Source organism: Diachasmimorpha longicaudata, unplaced genomic scaffold (genome assembly GCF_034640455.1).
Source record: "Diachasmimorpha longicaudata isolate KC_UGA_2023 unplaced genomic scaffold, iyDiaLong2 ctg00000160.1, whole genome shotgun sequence".
NCBI classification, from domain to species: Eukaryota; Metazoa; Arthropoda; class Insecta; order Hymenoptera; family Braconidae; genus Diachasmimorpha; species Diachasmimorpha longicaudata.
Window position 1 is genome coordinate 8571 of NW_026973964.1, and position 11430 is coordinate 20000.

Here is an 11430-nt window from a genome sequence, read left to right on the forward strand (position 1 = left end):
AGAACGATCAAGTATACTATTCTTTGGATTCTAAGATTTTTTTCAAGTGATTATTTTCAAAGTTGGAAAAATGAAAAATTATTCTAAGTCCCCATTCGTAGTTCTTTTGATTCGTATTGCTTCGGCGCAAAGTAGGTAGGGACACTTATGGATTTCTCAATTTTTGGATAGGGACAGCCGGATAGCCGTCATTCAGCATAAAAGCTATTGTTATATGCATAGTTTGATGTGAGGAATGGGAATTGATTGAAATTTTCACCCGCCAATTGCCGGCTGGCCTGATTTTAAGGAATCTTGACAACGATTTTGCATACCGACAAAAATAGCATCAAGCAAAAATATCACTTATTTTTCCAATTTTCGACTTGTAGAACGATCAAGTATACTATTCTTTGGATTCTAAGATTTTTTTCAAGTGATTATTTTCAAAGTTGGGAAAAATGAAAAATTATTCTAAGTCCCCATTCGTAGTTCTTTTTGATTCGTATTGCTTCGGCGCAAAGTAGGTAGGGACACTTATGGATTTCTCAATTTTTGGATAGGGACAGCCGGATAGCCGTCATTCAGCATAAAAGCTATTGTTATATGCATAGTTTGATGTGAGGAATGGGAATTGATTGAAATTTTCACCCGCCAATTGCCGGCTGGCCTGATTTTAAGGTTTGAGAATCTTGACTACGATTTTGCATACCGACAAAAATAGCATCAAGCAAAAATATCACTTATTTTTCCAATTTTCGACTTGTAGAACGATCAAGTATACTATTCTTTGGATTCTAAGATTTTTTTCAAGTGATTATTTTCAAAGTTGGGAAAAATGAAAAATTATTCTAAGTCCCCATTCGTAGTTCTTTTTGATTCGTATTGCTTCGGCGCAAAGTAGGTAGGGACACTTATGGATTTCTCAATTTTTGGATAGGGACAGCCGGATAGCCGTCATTCAGCATAAAAGCTATTGTTATATGCATAGTTTGATGTGAGGAATGGGAATTGATTGAAATTTTCACCCGCCAATTGCCGGCTGGCCTGATTTTAAGGTTTGAGAATCTTGACAACGATTTTGCATACCGACAAAAATAGCATCAAGCAAAAATATCACTTATTTTTCCAATTTTCGACTTGTAGAACGATCAAGTATACTATTCTTTGGATTCTAAGATTTTTTTCAAGTGATTATTTTCAAAGTTGGGAAAAATGAAAAATTATTCTAAGTCCCCATTCGTAGTTCTTTTTGATTCGTATTGCTTCGGCGCAAAGTAGGTAGGGACACTTATGGATTTCTCAATTTTTGGATAGGGACAGCCGGATAGCCGTCATTCAGCATAAAAGCTATTGTTATATGCATAGTTTGATGTGAGGAATGGGAATTGATTGAAATTTTCACCCGCCACTTGCCGGCTGGCCTGATTTTAAGGTTTGAGAATCTTGACAACGATTTTGCATACCGACAAAAATAGCATCAAGCAAAAATATCACTTATTTTTCCAATTTTCGACTTGTAGAACGATCAAGTATACTATTCTTTGGATTCTAAGATTTTTTTCAAGTGATTATTTTCAAAGTTGGGAAAAATGAAAAATTATTCTAAGTCCCCATTCGTAGTTCTTTTTGATTCGTATTGCTTCGGCGCAAAGTAGGTAGGGACACTTATGGATTTCTCAATTTTTGGATAGGGACAGCCGGATAGCCGTCATTCAGCATAAAAGCTATTGTTATATGCATAGTTTGATGTGAGGAATGGGAATTGATTGAAATTTTCACCCGCCAATTGCCGGCTGGCCTGATTTTAAGGTTTGAGAATCTTGACAACGATTTTGCATACCGACAAAAATAGCATCAAGCAAAAATATCACTTATTTTTCCAATTTTCGACTTGTAGAACGATCAAGTATACTATTCTTTGGATTCTAAGATTTTTTTCAAGTGATTATTTTCAAAGTTGGGAAAAATGAAAAATTATTCTAAGTCCCCATTCGTAGTTCTTTTTGATTCGTATTGCTTCGGCGCAAAGTAGGTAGGGACACTTATGGATTTCTCAATTTTTGGATAGGGACAGCCGGATAGCCGTCATTCAGCATAAAAGCTATTGTTATATGCATAGTTTGATGTGAGGAATGGGAATTGATTGAAATTTTCACCCGCCAATTGCCGGCTGGCCTGATTTTAAGGTTTGAGAATCTTGACAACGATTTTGCATACCGACAAAAATAGCATCAAGCAAAAATATCACTTATTTTTCCAATTTTCGACTTGTAGAACGATCAAGTATACTATTCTTTGGATTCTAAGATTTTTTTCAAGTGATTATTTTCAAAGTTGGGAAAAATGAAAAATTATTCTAAGTCCCCATTCGTAGTTCTTTTTGATTCGTATTGCTTCGGCGCAAAGTAGGTAGGGACACTTATGGATTTCTCAATTTTTGGATAGGGACAGCCGGATAGCCGTCATTCAGCATAAAAGCTATTGTTATATGCATAGTTTGATGTGAGGAATGGGAATTGATTGAAATTTTCACCCGCCAATTGCCGGCTGGCCTGATTTTAAGGTTTGAGAATCTTGACAACGATTTTGCATACCGACAAAAATAGCATCAAGCAAAAATATCACTTATTTTTCCAATTTTCGACTTGTAGAACGATCAAGTATACTATTCTTTGGATTCTAAGATTTTTTTCAAGTGATTATTTTCAAAGTTGGGAAAAATGAAAAATTATTCTAAGTCCCCATTCGTAGTTCTTTTTGATTCGTATTGCTTCGGCGCAAAGTAGGTAGGGACACTTATGGATTTCTCAATTTTTGGATAGGGACAGCCGGATAGCCGTCATTCAGCATAAAAGCTATTGTTATATGCATAGTTTGATGTGAGGAATGGGAATTGATTGAAATTTTCACCCGCCAATTGCCGGCTGGCCTGATTTTAAGGTTTGAGAATCTTGACAACGATTTTGCATACCGACAAAAATAGCATCAAGCAAAAATATCACTTATTTTTCCAATTTTCGACTTGTAGAACGATCAAGTATACTATTCTTTGGATTCTAAGATTTTTTTCAAGTGATTATTTTCAAAGTTGGGAAAAATGAAAAATTATTCTAAGTCCCCATTCGTAGTTCTTTTTGATTCGTATTGCTTCGGCGCAAAGTAGGTAGGGACACTTATGGATTTCTCAATTTTTGGATAGGGACAGCCGGATAGCCGTCATTCAGCATAAAAGCTATTGTTATATGCATAGTTTGATGTGAGGAATGGGAATTGATTGAAATTTTCACCCGCCAATTGCCGGCTGGCCTGATTTTAAGGTTTGAGAATCTTGACAACGATTTTGCATACCGACAAAAATAGCATCAAGCAAAAATATCACTTATTTTTCCAATTTTCGACTTGTAGAACGATCAAGTATACTATTCTTTGGATTCTAAGATTTTTTTCAAGTGATTATTTTCAAAGTTGGGAAAAATGAAAAATTATTCTAAGTCCCCATTCGTAGTTCTTTTTGATTCGTATTGCTTCGGCGCAAAGTAGGTAGGGACACTTATGGCTTTCTCAATTTTTGGATAGGGACAGCCGGATAGCCGTCATTCAGCATAAAAGCTATTGTTATATGCATAGTTTGATGTGAGGAATGGGAATTGATTGAAATTTTCACCCGCCAATTGCCGGCTGGCCTGATTTTAAGGTTTGAGAATCTTGACAACGATTTTGCATACCGACAAAAATAGCATCAAGCAAAAATATCACTTATTTTTCCAATTTTCGACTTGTAGAACGATCAAGTATACTATTCTTTGGATTCTAAGATTTTTTTCAAGTGATTATTTTCAAAGTTGGGAAAAATGAAAAATTATTCTAAGTCCCCATTCGTAGTTCTTTTTGATTCGTATTGCTTCGGCGCAAAGTAGGTAGGGACACTTATGGATTTCTCAATTTTTGGATAGGGACAGCCGGATAGCCGTCATTCAGCATAAAAGCTATTGTTATATGCATAGTTTGATGTGAGGAATGGGAATTGATTGAAATTTTCACCCGCCAATTGCCGGCTGGCCTGATTTTAAGGTTTGAGAATCTTGACAACGATTTTGCATACCGACAAAAATAGCATCAAGCAAAAATATCACTTATTTTTCCAATTTTCGACTTGTAGAACGATCAAGTATACTATTCTTTGGATTCTAAGATTTTTTTCAAGTGATTATTTTCAAAGTTGGGAAAAATGAAAAATTATTCTAAGTCCCCATTCGTAGTTCTTTTTGATTCGTATTGCTTCGGCGCAAAGTAGGTAGGGACACTTATGGATTTCTCAATTTTTGGATAGGGACAGCCGGATAGCCGTCATTCAGCATAAAAGCTATTGTTATATGCATAGTTTGATGTGAGGAATGGGAATTGATTGAAATTTTCACCCGCCAATTGCCGGCTGGCCTGATTTTAAGGTTTGAGAATCTTGACAACGATTTTGCATACCGACAAAAATAGCATCAAGCAAAAATATCACTTATTTTTCCAATTTTCGACTTGTAGAACGATCAAGTATACTATTCTTTGGATTCTAAGATTTTTTTCAAGTGATTATTTTCAAAGTTGGGAAAAATGAAAAATTATTCTAAGTCCCCATTCGTAGTTCTTTTTGATTCGTATTGCTTCGGCGCAAAGTAGGTAGGGACACTTATGGCTTTCTCAATTTTTGGATAGGGACAGCCGGATAGCCGTCATTCAGCATAAAAGCTATTGTTATATGCATAGTTTGATGTGAGGAATGGGAATTGATTGAAATTTTCACCCGCCACTTGCCGGCTGGCCTGATTTTAAGGTTTGAGAATCTTGACAACGATTTTGCATACCGACAAAAATAGCATCAAGCAAAAATATCACTTATTTTTCCAATTTTCGACTTGTAGAACGATCAAGTATACTATTCTTTGGATTCTAAGATTTTTTTCAAGTGATTATTTTCAAAGTTGGGAAAAATGAAAAATTATTCTAAGTCCCCATTCGTAGTTCTTTTTGATTCGTATTGCTTCGGCGCAAAGTAGGTAGGGACACTTATGGATTTCTCAATTTTTGGATAGGGACAGCCGGATAGCCGTCATTCAGCATAAAAGCTATTGTTATATGCATAGTTTGATGTGAGGAATGGGAATTGATTGAAATTTTCACCCGCCAATTGCCGGCTGGCCTGATTTTAAGGTTTGAGAATCTTGACAACGATTTTGCATACCGACAAAAATAGCATCAAGCAAAAATATCACTTATTTTTCCAATTTTCGACTTGTAGAACGATCAAGTATACTATTCTTTGGATTCTAAGATTTTTTTCAAGTGATTATTTTCAAAGTTGGGAAAAATGAAAAATTATTCTAAGTCCCCATTCGTAGTTCTTTTTGATTCGTATTGCTTCGGCGCAAAGTAGGTAGGGACACTTATGGATTTCTCAATTTTTGGATAGGGACAGCCGGATAGCCGTCATTCAGCATAAAAGCTATTGTTATATGCATAGTTTGATGTGAGGAATGGGAATTGATTGAAATTTTCACCCGCCAATTGCCGGCTGGCCTGATTTTAAGGTTTGAGAATCTTGACAACGATTTTGCATACCGACAAAAATAGCATCAAGCAAAAATATCACTTATTTTTCCAATTTTCGACTTGTAGAACGATCAAGTATACTATTCTTTGGATTCTAAGATTTTTTTCAAGTGATTATTTTCAAAGTTGGGAAAAATGAAAAATTATTCTAAGTCCCCATTCGTAGTTCTTTTTGATTCGTATTGCTTCGGCGCAAAGTAGGTAGGGACACTTATGGATTTCTCAATTTTTGGATAGGGACAGCCGGATAGCCGTCATTCAGCATAAAAGCTATTGTTATATGCATAGTTTGATGTGAGGAATGGGAATTGATTGAAATTTTCACCCGCCAATTGCCGGCTGGCCTGATTTTAAGGTTTGAGAATCTTGACAACGATTTTGCATACCGACAAAAATAGCATCAAGCAAAAATATCACTTATTTTTCCAATTTTCGACTTGTAGAACGATCAAGTATACTATTCTTTGGATTCTAAGATTTTTTTCAAGTGATTATTTTCAAAGTTGGGAAAAATGAAAAATTATTCTAAGTCCCCATTCGTAGTTCTTTTTGATTCGTATTGCTTCGGCGCAAAGTAGGTAGGGACACTTATGGCTTTCTCAATTTTTGGATAGGGACAGCCGGATAGCCGTCATTCAGCATAAAAGCTATTGTTATATGCATAGTTTGATGTGAGGAATGGGAATTGATTGAAATTTTCACCCGCCAATTGCCGGCTGGCCTGATTTTAAGGTTTGAGAATCTTGACAACGATTTTGCATACCGACAAAAATAGCATCAAGCAAAAATATCACTTATTTTTCCAATTTTCGACTTGTAGAACGATCAAGTATACTATTCTTTGGATTCTAAGATTTTTTTCAAGTGATTATTTTCAAAGTTGGGAAAAATGAAAAATTATTCTAAGTCCCCATTCGTAGTTCTTTTTGATTCGTATTGCTTCGGCGCAAAGTAGGTAGGGACACTTATGGATTTCTCAATTTTTGGATAGGGACAGCCGGATAGCCGTCATTCAGCATAAAAGCTATTGTTATATGCATAGTTTGATGTGAGGAATGGGAATTGATTGAAATTTTCACCCGCCAATTGCCGGCTGGCCTGATTTTAAGGTTTGAGAATCTTGACAACGATTTTGCATACCGACAAAAATAGCATCAAGCAAAAATATCACTTATTTTTCCAATTTTCGACTTGTAGAACGATCAAGTATACTATTCTTTGGATTCTAAGATTTTTTTCAAGTGATTATTTTCAAAGTTGGGAAAAATGAAAAATTATTCTAAGTCCCCATTCGTAGTTCTTTTTGATTCGTATTGCTTCGGCGCAAAGTAGGTAGGGACACTTATGGATTTCTCAATTTTTGGATAGGGACAGCCGGATAGCCGTCATTCAGCATAAAAGCTATTGTTATATGCATAGTTTGATGTGAGGAATGGGAATTGATTGAAATTTTCACCCGCCAATTGCCGGCTGGCCTGATTTTAAGGTTTGAGAATCTTGACAACGATTTTGCATACCGACAAAAATAGCATCAAGCAAAAATATCACTTATTTTTCCAATTTTCGACTTGTAGAACGATCAAGTATACTATTCTTTGGATTCTAAGATTTTTTTCAAGTGATTATTTTCAAAGTTGGGAAAAATGAAAAATTATTCTAAGTCCCCATTCGTAGTTCTTTTTGATTCGTATTGCTTCGGCGCAAAGTAGGTAGGGACACTTATGGCTTTCTCAATTTTTGGATAGGGACAGCCGGATAGCCGTCATTCAGCATAAAAGCTATTGTTATATGCATAGTTTGATGTGAGGAATGGGAATTGATTGAAATTTTCACCCGCCACTTGCCGGCTGGCCTGATTTTAAGGTTTGAGAATCTTGACAACGATTTTGCATACCGACAAAAATAGCATCAAGCAAAAATATCACTTATTTTTCCAATTTTCGACTTGTAGAACGATCAAGTATACTATTCTTTGGATTCTAAGATTTTTTTCAAGTGATTATTTTCAAAGTTGGGAAAAATGAAAAATTATTCTAAGTCCCCATTCGTAGTTCTTTTTGATTCGTATTGCTTCGGCGCAAAGTAGGTAGGGACACTTATGGATTTCTCAATTTTTGGATAGGGACAGCCGGATAGCCGTCATTCAGCATAAAAGCTATTGTTATATGCATAGTTTGATGTGAGGAATGGGAATTGATTGAAATTTTCACCCGCCAATTGCCGGCTGGCCTGATTTTAAGGTTTGAGAATCTTGACAACGATTTTGCATACCGACAAAAATAGCATCAAGCAAAAATATCACTTATTTTTCCAATTTTCGACTTGTAGAACGATCAAGTATACTATTCTTTGGATTCTAAGATTTTTTTCAAGTGATTATTTTCAAAGTTGGGAAAAATGAAAAATTATTCTAAGTCCCCATTCGTAGTTCTTTTTGATTCGTATTGCTTCGGCGCAAAGTAGGTAGGGACACTTATGGATTTCTCAATTTTTGGATAGGGACAGCCGGATAGCCGTCATTCAGCATAAAAGCTATTGTTATATGCATAGTTTGATGTGAGGAATGGGAATTGATTGAAATTTTCACCCGCCAATTGCCGGCTGGCCTGATTTTAAGGTTTGAGAATCTTGACAACGATTTTGCATACCGACAAAAATAGCATCAAGCAAAAATATCACTTATTTTTCCAATTTTCGACTTGTAGAACGATCAAGTATACTATTCTTTGGATTCTAAGATTTTTTTCAAGTGATTATTTTCAAAGTTGGGAAAAATGAAAAATTATTCTAAGTCCCCATTCGTAGTTCTTTTTGATTCGTATTGCTTCGGCGCAAAGTAGGTAGGGACACTTATGGCTTTCTCAATTTTTGGATAGGGACAGCCGGATAGCCGTCATTCAGCATAAAAGCTATTGTTATATGCATAGTTTGATGTGAGGAATGGGAATTGATTGAAATTTTCACCCGCCAATTGCCGGCTGGCCTGATTTTAAGGTTTGAGAATCTTGACAACGATTTTGCATACCGACAAAAATAGCATCAAGCAAAAATATCACTTATTTTTCCAATTTTCGACTTGTAGAACGATCAAGTATACTATTCTTTGGATTCTACGATTTTTTTCAAGTGATTATTTTCAAAGTTGGGAAAAATGAAAAATTATTCTAAGTCCCCATTCGTAGTTCTTTTTGATTCGTATTGCTTCGGCGCAAAGTAGGTAGGGACACTTATGGATTTCTCAATTTTTGGATAGGGACAGCCGGATAGCCGTCATTCAGCATAAAAGCTATTGTTATATGCATAGTTTGATGTGAGGAATGGGAATTGATTGAAATTTTCACCCGCCAATTGCCGGCTGGCCTGATTTTAAGGTTTGAGAATCTTGACAACGATTTTGCATACCGACAAAAATAGCATCAAGCAAAAATATCACTTATTTTTCCAATTTTCGACTTGTAGAACGATCAAGTATACTATTCTTTGGATTCTAAGATTTTTTTCAAGTGATTATTTTCAAAGTTGGGAAAAATGAAAAATTATTCTAAGTCCCCATTCGTAGTTCTTTTTGATTCGTATTGCTTCGGCGCAAAGTAGGTAGGGACACTTATGGATTTCTCAATTTTTGGATAGGGACAGCCGGATAGCCGTCATTCAGCATAAAAGCTATTGTTATATGCATAGTTTGATGTGAGGAATGGGAATTGATTGAAATTTTCACCCGCCAATTGCCGGCTGGCCTGATTTTAAGGTTTGAGAATCTTGACAACGATTTTGCATACCGACAAAAATAGCATCAAGCAAAAATATCACTTATTTTTCCAATTTTCGACTTGTAGAACGATCAAGTATACTATTCTTTGGATTCTAAGATTTTTTTCAAGTGATTATTTTCAAAGTTGGGAAAAATGAAAAATTATTCTAAGTCCCCATTCGTAGTTCTTTTTGATTCGTATTGCTTCGGCGCAAAGTAGGTAGGGACACTTATGGATTTCTCAATTTTTGGATAGGGACAGCCGGATAGCCGTCATTCAGCATAAAAGCTATTGTTATATGCATAGTTTGATGTGAGGAATGGGAATTGATTGAAATTTTCACCCGCCAATTGCCGGCTGGCCTGATTTTAAGGTTTGAGAATCTTGACAACGATTTTGCATACCGACAAAAATAGCATCAAGCAAAAATATCACTTATTTTTCCAATTTTCGACTTGTAGAACGATCAAGTATACTATTCTTTGGATTCTAAGATTTTTTTCAAGTGATTATTTTCAAAGTTGGGAAAAATGAAAAATTATTCTAAGTCCCCATTCGTAGTTCTTTTTGATTCGTATTGCTTCGGCGCAAAGTAGGTAGGGACACTTATGGCTTTCTCAATTTTTGGATAGGGACAGCCGGATAGCCGTCATTCAGCATAAAAGCTATTGTTATATGCATAGTTTGATGTGAGGAATGGGAATTGATTGAAATTTTCACCCGCCAATTGCCGGCTGGCCTGATTTTAAGGTTTGAGAATCTTGACAACGATTTTGCATACCGACAAAAATAGCATCAAGCAAAAATATCACTTATTTTTCCAATTTTCGACTTGTAGAACGATCAAGTATACTATTCTTTGGATTCTACGATTTTTTTCAAGTGATTATTTTCAAAGTTGGGAAAAATGAAAAATTATTCTAAGTCCCCATTCGTAGTTCTTTTTGATTCGTATTGCTTCGGCGCAAAGTAGGTAGGGACACTTATGGATTTCTCAATTTTTGGATAGGGACAGCCGGATAGCCGTCATTCAGCATAAAAGCTATTGTTATATGCATAGTTTGATGTGAGGAATGGGAATTGATTGAAATTTTCACCCGCCAATTGCCGGCTGGCCTGATTTTAAGGTTTGAGAATCTTGACAACGATTTTGCATACCGACAAAAATAGCATCAAGCAAAAATATCACTTATTTTTCCAATTTTCGACTTGTAGAACGATCAAGTATACTATTCTTTGGATTCTAAGATTTTTTTCAAGTGATTATTTTCAAAGTTGGGAAAAATGAAAAATTATTCTAAGTCCCCATTCGTAGTTCTTTTTGATTCGTATTGCTTCGGCGCAAAGTAGGTAGGGACACTTATGGATTTCTCAATTTTTGGATAGGGACAGCCGGATAGCCGTCATTCAGCATAAAAGCTATTGTTATATGCATAGTTTGATGTGAGGAATGGGAATTGATTGAAATTTTCACCCGCCAATTGCCGGCTGGCCTGATTTTAAGGTTTGAGAATCTTGACAACGATTTTGCATACCGACAAAAATAGCATCAAGCAAAAATATCACTTATTTTTCCAATTTTCGACTTGTAGAACGATCAAGTATACTATTCTTTGGATTCTAAGATTTTTTTCAAGTGATTATTTTCAAAGTTGGGAAAAATGAAAAATTATTCTAAGTCCCCATTCGTAGTTCTTTTTGATTCGTATTGCTTCGGCGCAAAGTAGGTAGGGACACTTATGGATTTCTCAATTTTTGGATAGGGACAGCCGGATAGCCGTCATTCAGCATAAAAGCTATTGTTATATGCATAGTTTGATGTGAGGAATGGGAATTGATTGAAATTTTCACCCGCCAATTGCCGGCTGGCCTGATTTTAAGGTTTGAGAATCTTGACAACGATTTTGCATACCGACAAAAATAGCATCAAGCAAAAATATCACTTATTTTTCCAATTTTCGACTTGTAGAACGATCAAGTATACTATTCTTTGGATTCTAAGATTTTTTTCAAGTGATTATTTTCAAAGTTGGGAAAAATGAAAAATTATTCTAAGTCCCCATTCGTAGTTCTTTTTGATTCGTATTGCTTCGGC